The 18,918-nt window shown below is 43.5% G+C and overlaps 1 protein-coding gene across 1 annotated transcript in view; it reads right to left on the bottom strand.

The window, feature by feature from the left end:
• LOC309829601 (uncharacterized protein) overlaps positions 1-3,023 on the bottom strand; it is a 41,958-nt gene extending 38,935 nt beyond the window's left edge. Inside the window, exon 1 of the mRNA XM_082665612.1 lies at positions 2,924-3,023. The gene's annotated coding sequence lies outside the window, so the exon portion shown is untranslated. The remainder of the gene's footprint in view (positions 1-2,923) is intronic.
• Positions 3,024-18,918: the final 15,895 nt, after the last annotated feature.

Below are 18,918 nucleotides of genomic sequence, written 5' to 3'. Positions count from 1 at the left end.
GGTACGGATGAACCGGTTTGCAGGGCAGAAGTTGAGACACAGATGTAGAGAACAAACATATGGACACCAAGTGGGGAAAGCCACGGGGGTGGGGTGGGGTGGGGATGGTGGTGTGCTGAACTGGGCGAGTCGGATTGACATGTATACACTGATGTGTATAAAACTGATGACTAATAAGAATGTGCTGTATAAAAAAATAAATTAAATTAAATTCAAAAATCAAAAAAAAAAGAATACTGTCTACTGTCCTCCGCGCCCCCTGGAACACTCACTCTAAATATCCAGGAGGTGCTTGCAGAATGAATGAATCAATGAACAAACAAGCTCACTCATTTCAAACGTGCGGTCACATGAGTAATCTGACCTTCTAAGAAGTTAAGCTTCTGGAAGGAGCCCATTTTCTTAACGTATTCAGCATCGAGTCATCACAAAATATGAACTCTTAAAAGGAATGCCCCCTCACTTCCCATGAGAAAGCAAAATTCCTCAGCAGGGAAATGGGAGGGTAGCAGACATTACCCGCAAAGCTTTGGGAACGCTGCGGCTCGCTGAGCACTTCACTAGGGCCCCTGACCGCCTGCCTGGTAGTAGGACAGACACACCAGGAACGGCTGCTGACCGGCAGAAAGAGCGCCCAGCCAGGCAGGCAGCACACCCCGCACCCTGCCAAGCGAGGTCCGGCCAGCAAGGGAAAGACGCTCTCTCCACTTCAGCACCGCCCACCACTAGAAAGCCAGGTCCTGCCAGGGCCTGGACACACGAAGCCTTCCTTACAAGGGTTACAAATCTGTGGCCTTGCTCTGCCTCGAATAAAAGACAGAGACGGGGACAACGTGACCATCTCCAGATGAACTTTCAACTTCGTTTCAAGTCCCTGGGTGCTGGGTCACAGTGCATTTCTAAACTCTTCCAATACTCAAAAATACCAATTTCTAAGATGCAGAAGGGTTGTTAAACATACGCTTCGCACAGATCCCAGTCCCACTCCTGAGTATTTTCTCAAGTGAGGTAAAAACCCAAGTTCACATGGAAACCTGCCTTGGGATGTTTACAGCAGCTTTATTCCTGATTCCTTCAAAACTGGAAACATCCCACAAGTCCTGCCACCCGCAGATGAATGGACAAACGGAACATGGAATACAACACAGCCAGAAAAAGGAGTGGCTTCTCATACCCGCAACGACAGGGATGACGGACTTCCCTGGTGGTCCAGTGGCTAAGACTCGGCGCTCCCAATGCAGGGGGCCCGGCGTCCATCCCTGCTCAGGGAACTAGATCCCGCACGCTGCAACAAAAACATACTGCACGCGCCAATGAAGATCCCATGTGCCGCAACTAAGACCCGGCACAGCCAAGTAAATAACTAACTAAATCAATGTTTAAAACAACAACAACAAAAAACAAACGCGGGATGAATCTCGCATAGGTTTTGCTGAGCTAAAGCAGCCAGAATCAAAAAGCTACATGCTGTTGTTCCGTTTATCTGGCTTTCTGGAACAGCCAAAACCTTAGGGACAGACAGGAGATTAGCGGCCAAGAAACTAGAGGCGCGCTGGCGCCAAAGGGCAGCCAATGGCATGACAGGATTGCTCTGCCTCCTGACGGCGATCATCTGTCAAAACTCCTACAACTGTGCACTACAAGTGAACTATGCTTCACGGCTACTAAGGATAAACAAATGATTACATTTTGAAAAATGTGCCGGCCAGCCAACCCGTGCATGACAAGTGCAGTAAGAGGGGCGGGGAGGCGAGGCAAGTGGATCAGCTGGACTTCTGAAGGTTCTCCCCACTTTCAGTGTCCCTCCCCTGGGATGTCTCCCCGCCCTGCCCACTGCTCAGGCCGCCCACCAGGGCCACCCGGAGTTACCCAACCAGAAAAGCCTGAGCTCAGGCTCAGCCGCGCCTCCAGGCACAGGAAGGGCAAAAAATAGAAAGCGCCAGTGCGCGGTGGCGGGCTGGAAACCCTCGGACCTCAGATAACTGCGGGGAACCGGGGCCCGGGAGTCAACATCGGCTCCCAGGCGGTCCCAGCGTCCCGACCCCGACCCCGGCCGCGACACACTTTCCACAAACTGACACACACGGAGCCCGCGCGAGGGCCGGGTCGCCTGGAGAACGGTCCCCCGCAAGCCGAGCGCACGAAAGGGCGCCCCAAAGGCGCCGGCCCAAGACGCCCGCTGCGCTTTCCCTCCGGAAGGTGGGCTGCGGGGCCCAAGCGTAAACCCTGAGACAAGGAACACGCGCACCACGCCGCCACGGGGGACGAGAGGCCGAGCGCCCACCTAGTCGGACACCCTGCATTTCTACAATCACCGGACGCCTGTGTAAATTTCCGACTGGCCTGTCATTTTCCAAAGGCCACTCAAGATCAGGGGACAGAACGCCTCCTCTCCAAGTGTCCTGCCAGCCCACCCACTCAAGATCAGAGGGACAAAATGCCTAACTAAAACAAAACAAAACAGAAACAAAAAAAAAAAAAACTGGAGTGAGGGAGGAAAGGGTGCACTGAAAAATAAAAAAAAAAAAACAACTAAGCACGTTGACAGCGCTAAGAATACACTACCAGGAAAAAGAAACCCTACATGTCAGATCCTAAAGTACAGAAGGGCAAGCCCGCCGGCAGTCCAGGCCCGGGGGGACCGGGGTCCCCAGCCCTGCAGAGCCAACCGCAGACCGGCTCGGGCGCCCCTCGGAAGCGCGGGGTCCCCGCGGCCGAGTCGGCGCCCCCGGCCGGCGCAGGCTCCCCTCTGCCCACCCTGCGCGCGGGGGCTGGAAACTGCCGCGGAGAACCACGGCGGGGCGGGAAGGGGGGATCCAAAGAGGGTCTGGAGACTCGAGTCGCTCCGTTTCTCGGTGGGCTCAGCGCGCGCCGTGGGGGAAGAGGGGAGGGGGTCCGGGAGGAGGGGACGGGCGGCACTTACGTAGACCGGCAGCGGCCACGGGTAGACGGCGGGCTCGGTCCCCAAGAGCGACTCCAGCCTCAGCTCCAGCTTCTCCCGCATGTTTTCGCGCGCGGCCCCCGCACCGCGCTAGTCTAGCGATTGGGGGAGGGGCGCGGCGCCGCCGGCGGGGGCGTGGCAGACGGGCAGGCGGGAGGCTGAGGGGAGGGGGCCTGGCCTGGGCCTCAGCTGCCGCCACCGTGCTCCCGCCCGGCCCTCGGCTCCCTCTTTGTGGTCACAGGCCCGGGGCCCCCAGCGCTGCTGCGAACTCGGGCCGGCGTGAGGCGAGCACAACGATCCGGGGTCCTGGCTGGAACACTCGCGGCGCGCGCGGCCCACCCCGCGGCCTCGCACGCTCTCACGCACGCACGCACGTACGCATGTACGCACGTCTTCGGCTGCCCTCGGCCACCCCCACCGGCCCGAAGTGGGGACCCGGGGAGACCGTTACTCTGGCTTGAGGTGCTTAAAGGGAAACTCTACATTCTTGTCCAAAGCAAGGAAAGTTCTTTTCAAGAGCGAAAATGTTGGAGTTGGAATGACTTGGGCTGGACTCCTACCTTTACGTTTTGGGTAATTGTTGCAGTTTCCCTGAACCCTAGTCTCTCATCTGACTGTGGAAATAAACATAACATAAATGAATAGCTCATTAAATAACTGATGTCTTCTCTCTCCCATCCTTGCTTTAATCAAGAATTGGTTCACTCAACACTGATTCTCCTTTGATTTGCTCTAACACAGAGACAAGAAAGCTAAGTATTCAATTTTCCGAGCTGCAATCCAGCTAGCGGTGGAGATATGACACAGTTCTGACCAATGGTATGTAAATTTAGTCTGATGGGAAGGGCTTCCATTAGGTAGAAGACCTGTGGTCCTCCTACCTTCTTCTTGATTGGGAAACAGGCATGATGGCTGAAGGTGCAACACATCTCCTGCCATCATGAGGATGAGAGTCATGTCATAAGGATGGTGGAACCAGAGGATAGAAAAAGCCTGGTCCCCAACAATACCGTAGAATGGATATTAAATGATACCGGACAGGCAGAAAGGTTCATTCAGGAAAAACTTTTATTATCCTTCATGAGAGATTAGTTTTCTTCCTATTACCATAACACAGAACCCATTTCATATAAACAAATCATCTGGTTTTGCTATGCTAAGAGAGAATGTGCCTCCTCATTGCCTAGAGTTACATTTCAGAATGACTGAATGCTGGAAATATCGTGTGGCTCAACCTTAAATATCTGACAGAAGCAGGACTCAGACCCAAGTCTTTCTGATTCCGGGGCCCATGTTATTTATCACTGCACTCACATGTTGCCCCGCTCCGGGTACTCAGTAAACTCTTAAAGAAAAGTTGCTGATTGATGATGAATTAAATAATTTCTCTCTATTTTTACATTAAAGAGTCTCTTCTTTCAGCACAATCTCATACACTGAAACCAAATGTCTCCATTAGCGGATTCTTCTCTCTGTAGAAGTGAGAACTGAGCTGGGAGACAGCTGAAATAAATTTCGTGTGGCGTTGGCCTTGAATGTACTGATGAAAGGCACAACCCGGAGTTCTTTGGCTGGGCCCCGCAGGATAGCACACTTGTGGCCTTAGAGGCATGGGACGGGGGAACCACTCAGAGAAAACTGTCAAGTGCACACACAGCAAGAATAAGCCTCCACCTCGCATGGCCTTGCTTGGCTCCGTAATTGTAGCCCTTTTAAGGGATCATAGCAGAGACAGCAAATTCCACATTAATCCACTTTTTAAGAATAGAAGAGATGTTGTTCAGTATGAGCCAATAAGCTGTCGTGACTCAAAATGGGTCACAGACATTGCCTTTTGCCCAGGTTGAAGGCCAAAAACATACTGGGCATTGTGTCCAAAATGGGAGTAAAGTAGTCTAAGTCCAGACAGCTTACATCCTTGATTCTATGGCTTAGTCAAGCATTGTGTTCATTGGAAATAGAATCTAGATTTCCTCCTACTTATCCAAATCCTGAAGTATTTGTTTCAGACACAAAATGCTTGGGACAGTTATATATTTCCCTCTAAGTGCTCTGTTGCTTCTTTCTAATAACATAATGAAAAAGCCTCAGTTAGACACTAATGATAGTAAATTTTTAGTCAGGAAAATAGTATACGCTCATAGTTGAATTTTCAAATAGTATCAAAAGGTCAAGAGGAGCATCCACTCTGTGCCTGGTGCTGGACCAGGACTTTTATCCGTTTGTGATGTTTTCTCATGGATGAAACAAACTCATCCCGTTGTAGGAGACGGGCTGGAGAGTGTGACATGTAAGGTCTTTCTCTACCTCCAGGGACCTGGGAGACTAAGGAAGTCGTGAGAAAGAATGGTTCTGTCACAGGGTGATGCTGTGTCAGAAATGCTTTCCAACTCAGCCATGCTGGATGGGAGGTCTGTTTTGGGAAAGTGGCTGAGAGTGTGTGTCGCTAAACTTATATATCACTGGTCAGAACTGTGTCACATCACCACTGCTAGCTAGATTGCAGCTAGGAAAATTGAATACTTAGTTTTATTGTCTCTATGCTAGAGTAAAGCAAAGGAGAATCAGTGCTGACTGAACCAATTCTTGGTTAAGGCAGGGATAGGGGAGAGAAGACATCAGTTATAACCTAAACATCAGCCAGGTAGCCTAAACGTTAGTAATATGAAAACTGACCCAAGAGATGGGATAGGCAAATGAAGCTTCCATAGCAACATATGCCTCCAGGGGAGACAGGTCCCTCCTGTATCATCCACAGAGGTTCTTTCTGCACCCATGCTGTGCGCCTGCTGACCACAGCAGCTGCATTGAGCCGGGCCCCATCTTGGCCTTGTGGGTTTGGTGGTCAGGGGCATGTGGCAGCACGGTGGGATGCTTTGGTAGTGAATTAGCCAAGGGGGGCAGGCGGCTTTTACTCTGAAACAGTGGCAGCTGCAGCCTCATTGAAAGTATGCAGCCACCTGTGGGACTGAGCAGCTTTTCTCTCTGTAAAACAAGGGCTAAATATTTGAACTGGGGAAAGCCCTGGGAGGAGTGGTAACCTGAAAGAGGCCAGAAGAAACTTCTTAAGATGATAAGGTGAGGGGGCTGCGGGTGGTTAGAGAGGTTTAATTTAATTCAAATAGCTGGGTTTGAAGTTATTTTATACCCTACCTGGGTAAAGAAGGAAGACACCCATCACTGCCTTTAATCCTCAAAATATTCAGAGGTCCGTATTATTATCTACATTTTGTGTATGAAGAAATTGAACCTGAAAAAGATGAAGGGGGCTTGGCCAAGGTCACGTGGTTGGCCGGTAGGTGGACACCAGTTTGGCCCGTAAGATGCGTTTTTACCACAAGCCATAGCATCTCAAGACTGAGACATGCTACATGCTAGCCTGAACGTGCTAGTTTAGGGGCTAAGTGCCCAATTTTACCAGCATGAATATCCATTCCTCTGGGCCATCTGATAGCCAGGAGGATCACATAGCTTGGCAAGGAGATCCTATTACTGTGTTTTGTAACAGGTATTATTAGGGCAGAGCGGGATGACCTAAGATGTGGAATGGAATTGGTCCAATGTCTAGGAGCCATTCCTCTATGCTTAACCTTTCTCAAAATCATCAGGTCGAGTCTGGTTAGGCTATCATAGTAGAGTGAAGGTTCACTTGCCTTATAGGCAGCAGTTGGCAGGGACCCCAGTTAACTGTGTTCAGAGACTATCTCAAAATTGTTTCAGGGGTTGCCAGTAGCAGTGAAATTATACTAGGGTAGAGTTTCTGAACTTCATATTGTGACAGTCCTGTAGTCAGTGACTCTTTAAGTGCCTGCCTCACCATGAACTCCCTTTTGAGAAAAGTGCACGTAATTACATACTTTAGTGCTTGCCAACTCAGATGCCTACAAGGGTCAGACATGTAAGTCAATCAGTGAAGCTGGTTGACAGTAGGGATATTGGAGACTATGTTGAACTGAGAGCTTATGGGTCTCTAAAGGGGTCACGGGTCACTCACTACTCAGTATCTGTTGACTGTGGCTAGTGTTGTCTGATATTCCAAATTTTCAAGGGCAGCTGGAAATCTGGAATTTTACATGAAAGCTTTCTATTTAAAAATGTTTTTAAGTTAACCTTTCTAATTAGCTTAAAAACAACACTGTGTAAGTTTTCATGCTCCACCCACAGCACCACTGTGCCGCCTTCTGCTCTCCGGGGAGGAAATGTCATTGGGGTGATGGCAGGTCTCTTTAGCTTTTGCCCAGAAATGACCCGTGGGAAGCATGCTCTTCAACATGGAAGCCTAATACTAGAAGGTGACTGCTCGGCTCAGTCAGACCCTCGCTTTTGTGGAACTGGAACAGAAGATAGAGAGAGTTATGTCATAATAACAGGAGGAGAAGAAGCAGACCCTGAGACTTAATGCCAAGAAACCTAATGGCAACGCATTCAGACTGGAGGCCTGCTGCTGAGAGGCTGATCACGTGATGGAATGGTTAGTGCTTCTGCTGTGTGCAGTGCATTGCTAGAGCTAATGTTTTCTGAATGAACATCAGGTTTTACTTAATGTCCCGTTTTATCTTTATAATAAAACCCACTGCCCAGGGTAAACCTGAGTATGTCTGGGGATCTTGTAATTTCAGAGATGCTGGTCAATGCAGCAACCTGTGCCCAGATACATATATTTGTTTGTGTTAGAATGCCCATTCTTCCTCATGATGATTGGCTCTGAAGACCATGTGATCCTGCCCCTCCTGCTGATTGGATAAGTGGGGACTACGTCAGCCAAGTTGAACCAATCAGATTTTACACCTTGTGACTTCAAAGTCTTGTTAGTTCATTCATGATGAATGCTTGAAGAGACAATATAAACGCAGGACTTGAGGTTCTTCTGATGGGATGGCCATTTCTAGTAAAATTCATTAACATAGTTTAAAAGGCCCAGCCAGAAGTGACTTCTGTTTCCTTTTCTAACCTCATCCCTGCCAGTCTCCCTGACACTCCCTCTGCTCCAGGCGTCCTGGCCTCCTTTCAGGTCTACACAAAGCTGTGCTCATCCTGCCTCAGGGCCTTTGCACCTGCTATCTTTCTTCCTGGTGACCAGTTAGCTCCTAGGCAACCTTTCAAATCTCAGCCCAAAGGTCACTTCTTCAGAGAGATCTATTCTTAAGCTTCAGGTTAGATCAGATCCCCGCATTCTTCCTTTGACCCTCATTACACACTTCTGTGGTACTATACATTTTCTGTTTCTTCATAACATTAGTTCACTATTGCCCTTCATTATGGTTTTCCTTCCTGCCTCTTTTCCTTGTCACAGAAGTAGTTAAGAGCATTACTCTGGGGTCAGATTTTTGGGCTCAAATCCTGGTTCTACTATTTACTAGGTAGGTGACTGTGCACATGTTTCTTAACCTCTCATAATCTTAGTTTGGTTGCCTATGAAATAAGGATAGTAATGGTAACCAGAAAACTTCCTGTATTCTCATTTGGGGCAGCTACTGAGTTTGAGTGATTTTTCCGTCTTTTTGTGTGCCCTCATCTTCTACTTGCAAAAGACTAATGCTTTTTGGAATGTCATTTTAAACGTTTTTATTCCTAGAATTTCGTTCTGCTATTATGTAACAGGAAAGAGGTTCTGAGCTCATTGTCTCAGGAATATGATGGCACATCAGAAGGCGAAAGAAAGAGTTTTTCCTTGATATTTGTATTTCAAAAGTCTAAGCATTCAGAGGGAATCTGAAAGGATACATATGAACAGACTATCCCAGAGATTTGGGAAAATGCAAAGGAGGAAAGAGTCATAAACAGCCCTAGTGAGTTTCCTGTAGTTCTGTCTGGCATAAGTACAAAGAATGACCCTGAGTGTTTAGGAAGTTAGCCAGGAGAAAGCCTAGAGTCAAGAGTGGAGACCATAGGGACTTCCCTGTTTGGTCCAGTGGGTAAGACTCTGTGCTCCCAATGCAGGGGGCCCGGGTTCCATCCCTGGCTGGGGAACTAGATCCCACGTGCATGCTGCAACTAAGAAGTCTGCATGCCACAACTAAGAGTCTACAATCCGCAACTAAAAGATCCTGCATGCTGCAATGGAGATCCCACGTGCCGCAACTAAGACCCGGCACAGCCAAAATAAATTTAAAAAATAAAGAATGGAGACCATCTATTCCAAACATGATTGAATCAATGATTGAAGACAGGAAAGGGGACCTAAAAAGGGAGACAGCTCAGTTGATGCCTGTGAGGTTAAATAAGCCAAATCAGATGCCCTCATCCCAACCATGCAGGATGCAGTAGCACTCCTTAAAATCCCCTCAAATTAGAGGTAACCCCTTTCAAAGGAGAGGGACTCCTCAATTTCTTAAGATTAAACCTCTAGTAATCTGGAAAATTGCAATAGAAATAAAGTCAAGAAATTAAAACAAACATATTTCTCACACATTTGAGCTTGGAGACTATCTTTCTGACGTATTTTCTAAGGAGAGTATGTAATGAGGTTTTTGGGGCACCATTTGATAAGAATCTCATCATTTTCCCTGTAGTTCATGATAGTTGCTCCAAAGGTAACCAGACCTTGTACAGCCCCTTGGGACAGTCTTGTCAGCAATGGCAAGGGTGACAGGTGACTATACCTTATTAACATTAATGACAACTCTGGCAAGGAAGGCCACCTGGGACCACTTTCCTAGAAGAGTGACTGGGTTTGTGGCAGACACTTAAGAATTTATGAACTCCTTAGAGATAGGGTATCCTTGGACCATGAGGCTTTGAGGAGAGAGACAGGACATTCAAGTGGATTAGGATGCATAATACAGAGTCCCATTGGGATCTCTGATTAATTTCATAGAGGTTTTGCTTAGTGTTTTCAGACGAGCATTGTTAGAGATTTCACACTCTATGTGAGGGTTGCGAGACTCTGAGGCAAGTTTGAGTGCCCATAAGGTGGAGGTTTCAAAACATAGGATTGGTGCAGAATGGAGAAATCTTAATTCGATTTTTGCTGCATTGATAGATTGAGGATGGTGAGATTTCCGGTCTTCTTGGTGAGGCCAGATGACAGTTGAAGAGGAACATGTATAAAGTAGAAAGCAATTAAGAGAGTGAACCATGTTATATGAAGGATGGCTGAAGGATCTGGGAATATTAACCCACAAGAAAGAGAGCTCCATGTGACACGATTGTCAGCTTCAAATATTCAAAACCCTGTCACTTGGAAGAGAGATTACACTTATTCAGTATGGCCCTAGGCTACATCTAGGTTCAATAGGTAGGAGTTATAGAAAGGCAACTTTTAACACAGAGCAGAATACTCAAACAGAGATGTCTGAGGATTGGATAGACTGAGTTCATGGCCAAAAAAGGAAGTCAAGTGTAGGTTGGCAGCAGTATCATAGAAACAAAGTGGTGCAGAGTATTAGTTGGGACTTAGGGATGGAATTGAGTTCCAGTTTTGGCACTTACCAAGTATAGGACACATAGTAAGTTGCTTCATTTTTCTGCTTCAGTTTCATAATTCTTAAAATGAAGAAAAGGCATAATTGTTGGCAAGGCTTAAATTAAATAATTAACTTTAGTTCTTAGTTGTCTAGAAAGGAGGGGTGTGTGTGTGTGTGTGTGTGTGTGTGTGTATTATTTGTGTGTGTGTGTTTGGCATTTCTAGTTCCTCTTAACCTGAAATTCTATGATTCCAAAGTCTTTGTAGAGAAAAGTTGAAAGAATAAGCTATTCTGCATTCCTTAGGTACTGCTCAGTATTTTGAAATGAGCTTAAAAGCCTTTGGAAGTGTTCCATTTTCTTATGAAATTGTTTTGATGTGGTTTTCTCCAATCACAAATTCAGTTTAGAACAGGTGGAAAATACTTAACTCTCATTCTAGTGGCATCTAAGACTGAAAAATATCCCTCCCTTCGCCTGTGCAGAATGAGGTATGAGGATGTTTTACCAAGAAGTTGAAAAAGACAGAGAAGGATGAGCAATCACAACTCGATCCCCTGGTTAATAGTACGATTTGGTTATGTTTACATATTAGACTTGTGTTTGGGGACCTCTGAGCCTCTGTGCCCGTTTATCAAATTGCAAACAGCACCACTTATGCACAGCTGGTGATAAAGTACTACCACACAGTTGAATAGCTCTCCCAGTAGAAAATTATTATTTCCCAAGATAAAAGCTGGCTACATGATGCCAAAGCAATTCATCAATTCAATGACAAAAAAAAAAAAAATCAGACAAACCACTCTTTTGGTATAGTGTAGGGTGAACAATTGGTTGATTGACTGGGTTTTGGCTGCAAATACAGCCAAAGCAAACCTAAAGCAACATTAGTTCATGGGAATTTTCATTATAATGTAATTTTTCTGCTGAACTTTCCAATTTGCTCTCAAGTTAACTGTGGGAGTCGAAGTTAGGTGTTCTCATGATCATTAAGGGTATTGTGTTTGTTTGCAAACATGAATTGTGGTTTTCATTTCCAATTTGATAGTACTGTGCCATTTTCCATGATAATTTATCTGGACGGGGAGGTTTGGTTTGTAAAGGAAGAAACTCTATCCTGATATCAATACACCGCAGGGGAGACATCTTAAAATCTCAGAGCAAGTGCCATTTGAGTTTTGTTTTTCTAGCCACAAGTAAGGTGGAGTAGGATAACCCTGGGCTATGAAGTAAGAAAGAACTCATTCATTTGCTCATTTACTTAGCATATGTTCATTGAGCTCCTTTTAATGTGTCAAGTGCTATGTGACGCTCTGGGGATTCAGCAACAGACTGAAAAGCTGCTTGCTCCCCTAGATGTAACAACTTCTAGAACAGTGGAGGTGGAGAGACCAGATAATGAACATACAAATACTCCTTAACTCTTGGCCTCTGTATTTGCTTTCTTTTCTTATTTTGTGCCCTAGGGTAAGTTATTAACTTGTGCAACAGTGTCTAACACACAGCAGGGCTCAGCAAATGATAGCTTTCTCACCTCCTCTACTCCCTACCCTACTGGGCTCTAGAAAAAGAACAAACTGTCTCCTTTTCAGTTTGGTTGATGCCTTTCTTGAGGCCAGAAAAATGAAGATCCTTGTCATCTTATGAACTGTGGATTCAGGATGAATTGGGTTATTGTCTAATGTTCCTGTGAGGGTCTGTCTGTCTTTTAAGTCCTAGAGCTAATCAACTTTTTTTTTGGCTAGCCAAAGAGAATACTTCCAGATGAACTACTTTCAACCCATAAATGATTTTTTTTTAAAAGCACCTACTGCAAATAGCTTGTCTTGACTGTAGACCCATTCTATCTTTTCCTGAATTTCCATCAGTTAAGGTGTTTAAGGAAAGATGTGAAAGGTAGCGGATTTTACAATCACTCTCCAGGAGGTAGAAGTTGCTTTGGGGGTATTGCTGGGATGACTGTGTAGTTACCTGGTTAGAAATTGGGACACAGAAGAACTAATGGTAAATCGATTGATAGGGAAATAAATATCATTATTAATAATTATAATTTTAAGTGCAAACACAATTTATGATGGATAAAATATGTAGCCATAATGCTGTTTCTCAAATAAAATATGTCTGGTGTTTCACACGATTGAACTGAAACAAATATTTGTACTACATTGGCAGCCCACTGGGAAGTTGAGGGAATGAATAAGATGTGAACTGAATATTCCCTTTACCCCTCTCATTACCCTTCCCATGCTCCAGTACTTATAGTTTATCCTTCATCCTTAGTATAGATTTCATATGTGCTACAAAAATCTTTTCTTCTCGAAAACTGAGTACATCTATATTATATAGAGAAAAAATTATTTGAAATCTTAACGTAACTCCCACTCTCCCCAGAAGATGCTTGTGCTGCTCTGATTGATAAATCAATCCAGCTCTTTAGCTGTGTTAATTGGACATGGTGCCAAAGGGAAATCTGGAAAAGCCTGGAAGAGACAACAGGGATTTTCATTGGAAAGGCAGAGTTACTGGTAGGAGGGAAAATATCCAGAAAGGATAAAGGAATCCAGAAAAGATGGAGACAGGGAGCCTGTTGGGAGAAATCTTGAAAGCTTAGGGTGGGTTGGAAAAGATTTTGTGAGTAGCTGCCATATATGGAATACATAGAAAAAATGATGAAGGAAAGAAAGAGGCTTTTAAGAAGTCTGGCTCTGCATTGAAAATGTAATTTACTCCTGGCCTCTTTTTAGGAGAATACAGTAAAGATGTCAATTACATTCCAATTATTGTGGCTGATGGGTAGGGCTGTCTTTTTTCTTTTTTTTCCTTATGCAATACTAAGGAGAGATGGGTCCTCAGAATGGCTTTATAAAGTTTAACTTTGATAAAGCATTTAAGCCATTTTTGTGCCTTAAAATGCTTTGTTTCTCCAGGCATCCTTTAAGACATTTCTTCCAGCTATAAAATAAATAAGTAACGAGACGTATTGTACAGCATAGAGCATATACTCAATAATATCGTAATATCCCTATATGGTGACAGATGGTAACTAGATTTACCATGGGGATCATTTTGCAATGTGTAAAAATATGAAATCACTATATTGTACACCTGGAACTAATATCATATGTCAATTATAACTCAATAATAAAAAAGACATTTCTTCAGTGTTGAGGAGAAATAGCTAAAAATCCAAGGTCTTTGAAGTTAGACAAATCTGGGTTTGAATCCTAACTCCTCACTTGCTAGCTTGTCTCCTAGGACAAGTTATGTTGCCTCAGTAAGCTTCAATTTCCTCATCGTAACATGGGGTTAAGAGTACCTACCCTGTAGGGCTGTTGTAAACACTGAAATAAGGGGACATCTGGAAGAAAACCTTGAAAGGATTGGGCTTCATCAGCCTGAGTCCCTTTAGGAAACAGGTGGTCCATTCAGAGTAGGAAAATTTGAGGAAAGTGTAGTAGCAGGACTATTTAAAAAATGTATATGTTAAGTGTAGGAAAACCACAAAAGATAATGCAATACTCCATTTACAACAGCCAAGACATGGAAGCAACCCAGGTTTCCATCAACAGATGAATGGATAAAGATGTAGTGTATATATATATATATATATATATATATATATATATATATATATATATATATATACTACAGATGAATGGGTAAAGATGTAGTGTGTGTGTGTGTGTGTGTATATATATATATATATATACACACACACACACACACACACACACATACATGCAATGGACTATTTCCAGCCTTTAAAAGAATGTAATAATGCCATTTGCAGCAACATGGATGGACCTAGAGATTATTGTACTAAGAAAAACAAATATCATATGATATCACTTATATGTGGAATCTAAAAAATGATACAAATCAGCTTATTTACAAAACCGAAACAGACACACAGACAGAAAACAAACTTATTGTTACCAAAGGGGAAAAGCAGGAGGTGGGATGGGGTGGGATGGGCGGGCTAAATTAGGAGTTTGGGATGAACAGGTACACACTACTGTATATAAAATAGACAAACAACAAGGACATACTGTAGAGCACGGGGAACTATGTTCAATATCTTGTAATAACCTATAATGGAAAATAATTTGAAAAAGAATATATATATGTATATGTGTAACTGAATCACTTTGCTGTACACCTGAAACAAACACAACATTATAAATCAACTATACTTCAATAAAAAAATAAGATAGTGCAATACTCTAGGGATACCAGCTCCAGGCCTGAAAGTCTGGGTAAAAGCAGTGTTTCCTGGGACTTGGAGACGGAGAAAGCTGTGCCGAGGGAGCTGCCAGAGAGGTGCTGAGACCTCCGTGAGAGATATTGCCAGCCCTTGGCAACAACTGGGGGCCTGGGAAATGAACAGAGTAGCTTCCCTCCCTCCCTCTTGCTTTCTCTCCCTCCAATTCCTTCAGAATTCTCTAGTGGCCAAACCCAACTTGAAGCCATTTGGTAAGAGAGTCCATTAAGGTCACAGGAAGTGATCTGGGGAGCAGAGTAGAGAGAGATGGAGAGTGGATCTGGGGGCAAATGGAACATGCCCAGCATGCTCAGTAAGCGTATTTTCTTTATTTTTCTCTTTCGGAGACTGTAAACAAGAAGGTGTCTTTCCCTTGGAAGAATAAGCATACAGTAGAGCTGCCACTAGCCTCTGAAAGACTGTGCCTTATATGTGAGGTCTATAGATTATGACACATCACAGACATAGCCCTGGAGTTGGAAACAAACACATATTAATCTTTATTTAAAGGACAATGGGAGAAGCACAGATGGTCTAGTTGTTGATTCTCCAGGAGAGTGAATGATGCAAAGAATCTGATATTCTGGTCAGACAAAAACAGGAGCTCTTACTTCAATAGTGGCTTTTCAAGTTTGCCTCTTGGCATGAAGCTAACTCTGGCAGAGGGTATCGTATAAACAGGGCACATGCCTAAGCATGTAAGCCAGTCACTACTTGTTGGATACATTTTCACCCTCTAGCCCATGACCCACAGTTAGCTGACAAAGCTGATGGCAAGGCATCTTTTCAGAGAATGTGTTATGGACCACTTAGATCTTTTCAAAATTTGTAAATGAGTTGAAGGTCACCTTTGGAAAAGAGTGCTTTGTCATCACTGGTGGTGCAGCAGATCTTTGATTCACTCCACTTGTAAGCCTTCTGACCTTCGGGTAAATAACTCTTCTCCTGTCAACACATAAATAAATAAATAATCCTTCTCCTTTGCCTCTCATAGTGTGCTCAATGGTGACCCCCCAAAAGATATATCCATGTCTTAATCCCCAGAACCTGGGCAGGTTATCTTATTTGGCAAAAGGGTCTTTGTTGATGTAATTAAGGTAAAAGATACTGAGATGAGAAGATCATTCTGGATTATCTGGGTGGGCCCTACATCCAATGCCGAGTATCCTTATAGGAGATATGCAGAGGGCAGGCACAATGAGAAGTCTATGTGAAGAAGGAGGAAGAGATTTGTGTGATATGTGGCCACAAGCTGAGAATGCCAGCAATCACTGGAAGCTGGAAGAGACATGGAATGGATCCTTCCTTAGAGCCTTTGGAGGGAGTATGACCCCTGGTTGTGGACTTCTGGCCTCCAGCATTGTGACAGAATAAATTTCCATTTTTGCAAGCCAACAAGTTTGTGGTATTTGTTACAGTAGCCCTGGAAACAAATACATTTCTTGTGAAACCATCTGTGCTGACACCTTGATTACTAAGCAGATTGAGTCTTCGCAGCCTGGAGAATTACAGAAATAGTGCAGAGAGCGAACATCTTAGAATATATATTTCTGACGATTATGAGAAGCCATCTCAAATCCAGGGAAGTTGTGCTATCTAAATTACACCTTAAGCATTTGCAATGAAACATCATTAAGTTGAAAGAGAGGCAGAAGAAAGAGCATTGGAGGAAGGAATCAAGTGTCCTGGATTCTATTGCTGACTTTATTATTCACTGGCTATTTGACCTTTGAAAAGTCATTCAAATAGTCCAAGCCTAGATTTTCTTATCTCTAAAATACTTGTCCCACCTACTTTACAGTGTTGGCAAGAAAATTAAATTATACAAGGTGCTCTGAAATAGTAAAGTGCTATCCATTAAACTGAAAAGTAGTATATGATACATTTACTTATTCATAATATAAATACGATATGTACTTGCTCAGCTAAATTAGATCCTATAACTCAGAATTTGCCATGATTGGGAAAAGGGATACATAGGAGTCAGGAAATCAGGGTTTTTGTCTTGGCTCTAAAGGCTAAAGAGCCAAGTAATCTTGGACAAAGTATTGAACCTTTTAGAGACACAGTTTTCATAATTGTTAAGTGAAGGAGTTTGACTGGATGATCTCTAACGTTGCTCCCGTATCTCTCATTCTATAGAATTTTAAGAAAATTATGATTAGCAAGATGGTTCTCTCCCTTGGTGAATTTTTTTCTTCTCATCGATTAAATTTTCACTAAATTCTGTCAATCCTGAACTTGTCTGCTGAGCTTCAGATCTATACAACCAAGGATCTGGATGTCACATATAATATCAGCTGAGAAACTCTGAATGTAAAGGAAAGGAAAAACAAAATTTACTTACACAAGAAAGAAAAGAAAGAAAGAAGAAAAAGGAAAATAGAACTTATTGGCTCACTTAATTGGAAAGTCTATGAATAAAGTTAGTTTTAGCTACAGCTAGATTTATGGCTTAAATAATGTCATCTAGATTTACTTTCTTTCCATCTCTCTGTTCTGTTTTGCACAGGGCAGGCTCGCTCCATTCTGCAGCTTCACATGGTGTAATAGTGCTGTTGCATTATCTCTTAATTACAAGTATCAAAGAAAAATAAAAGTATCTTCCCAGATGCATAACAAGAATCTCTTTGCATCTCATTGGCTCTGATTGGCTAAAATGTCCATCTCTGAACCAGTCACCATGTTAAGAAGAAATTCAGTGTGCTGACTGGCTTAAATCTGGGTCATGTGATTCATCGCTAAACCAGAGATATAGTCCCATTGTACCAGGGCCAGTTGATTATAACATTCCAGTAATTTTCTGAGTTGGTTGTTAAACTGTTGGGAGAATTAAATTTGAAAAGGTGGGAGTCTTCACACTACAAACTAGGGCTTTATTTGTTTACTTATTTTGGAGAGATCATTTACCAGCACATCACTGGGTACGGCCCTGTCCAAGCAAAGTGGGTGAGGATAGGATCACCTTGTAAAAATGAGGCTGTTAACAAAATAAGACAAAAATAAATGCTGCAGTGGCAAGGAAAAAAAAACAAAAACAAAAACCTACTACTATTCATTCACTAAAACTGGAAGCTCAAACTCAAAATATCTAATGCTGAATTTTCTCTTTCCCCTCAATCTGCTTTGTCTCATGGATTTTCCATCTTGATTGGTAACCATTACTCCAATCAGACACTCAAGTCTAAAATATGACATCTAATTTTTGAATGCTTTTATTTCTTTCATAACACAATTTTGCCTCCTTAGCATTTTTTAAACCCATCTCATCCTCTATTGCTACAAGTTACTTAGACTTGTTTGATCTCTTTTTGGGATATTTCAGGATTCTTCTAATTTGTCTGCAGACCTTCAGTCTTACCTTTCTCAAATCTATCCAGTGTATCACCAGCAGGGTGATCTATCTAAAGTATGTCTGACCCAATTATTACTTCTTCCTAAATTTCTTTCCATTGCATAATAGATAAGGTCTGTGATGGCTTTCAACATGTTCACAAATTCTTCTCCCTTTAAGAGGTGGAGCTTAATTCTCTGGCTTTGAGTATGGGCTCAATGAATAGAATATAACAGAAGTGATGCTGTGTGGCTTCCATGACTAGGTCATAAAAGGAGTTGCAGTTTCTTCCTTGCCCTCTCTCTTGGATGACCCACTCTAGGGGAAGCCAGCTATCATTTTGTGAGAACACTCAAGCAGCACTGTGGAGGGGTCCATGTAGTAAAAAACTGAGGCCTCCTGCCAGCAACTATCTTGGAAGCAGAAGAGTTTAAACGATTGCAGTCCAGTCTGATGTGATGACTGCAGCCTCATGAGAGATTCTGAACCAGAACAACCTAGGTCACTCCTGAATTCCTAACCCACTGGAACTGTGAGAAAGCAAGTAATTATTATTTTAAGCTGTTAAATTTTGAGCGTAGCAACAGGTCATTTGGTCTCAGCTTAACACTTTATTTTTCCTCCATCACTGAACTTACACTTTACAAAACCATATGGGTTTGTCTTCCTCATTATAGTCCGAGCTTCCTGAGGGCAGGTACTGTAATTCCGAGCTCACTGCTGTATCCCTGAGTAGTAGATTGTATTGCTATTTCACAAAGATGGCTGCAACAATATCTCCTATTTCAAGTATTCTTCTAGAACCTTGTCACTTCCCCATTCAGAGGTGGATTCCCTGTCTCCTCCCTTTGAAACTGGATGGAACTTTGTGACTGTCTCAAACAGTAGAGCTGAAGGGATGATATGTTATTTCCAAAGGTAGGTCATAGAAATGCCATGCACATTTGCTTCTCTCCTTTAGACCCTTGCTGTTGGAAT

The sequence above is a fragment of the Grampus griseus genome, assembly GCF_964374135.1.
Source record: "Grampus griseus genome assembly, chromosome: 11".
NCBI lineage: Eukaryota > Metazoa > Chordata > Mammalia > Artiodactyla > Delphinidae > Grampus > Grampus griseus.
This window is presented reverse-complemented; position numbering and strand designations above follow the sequence as displayed.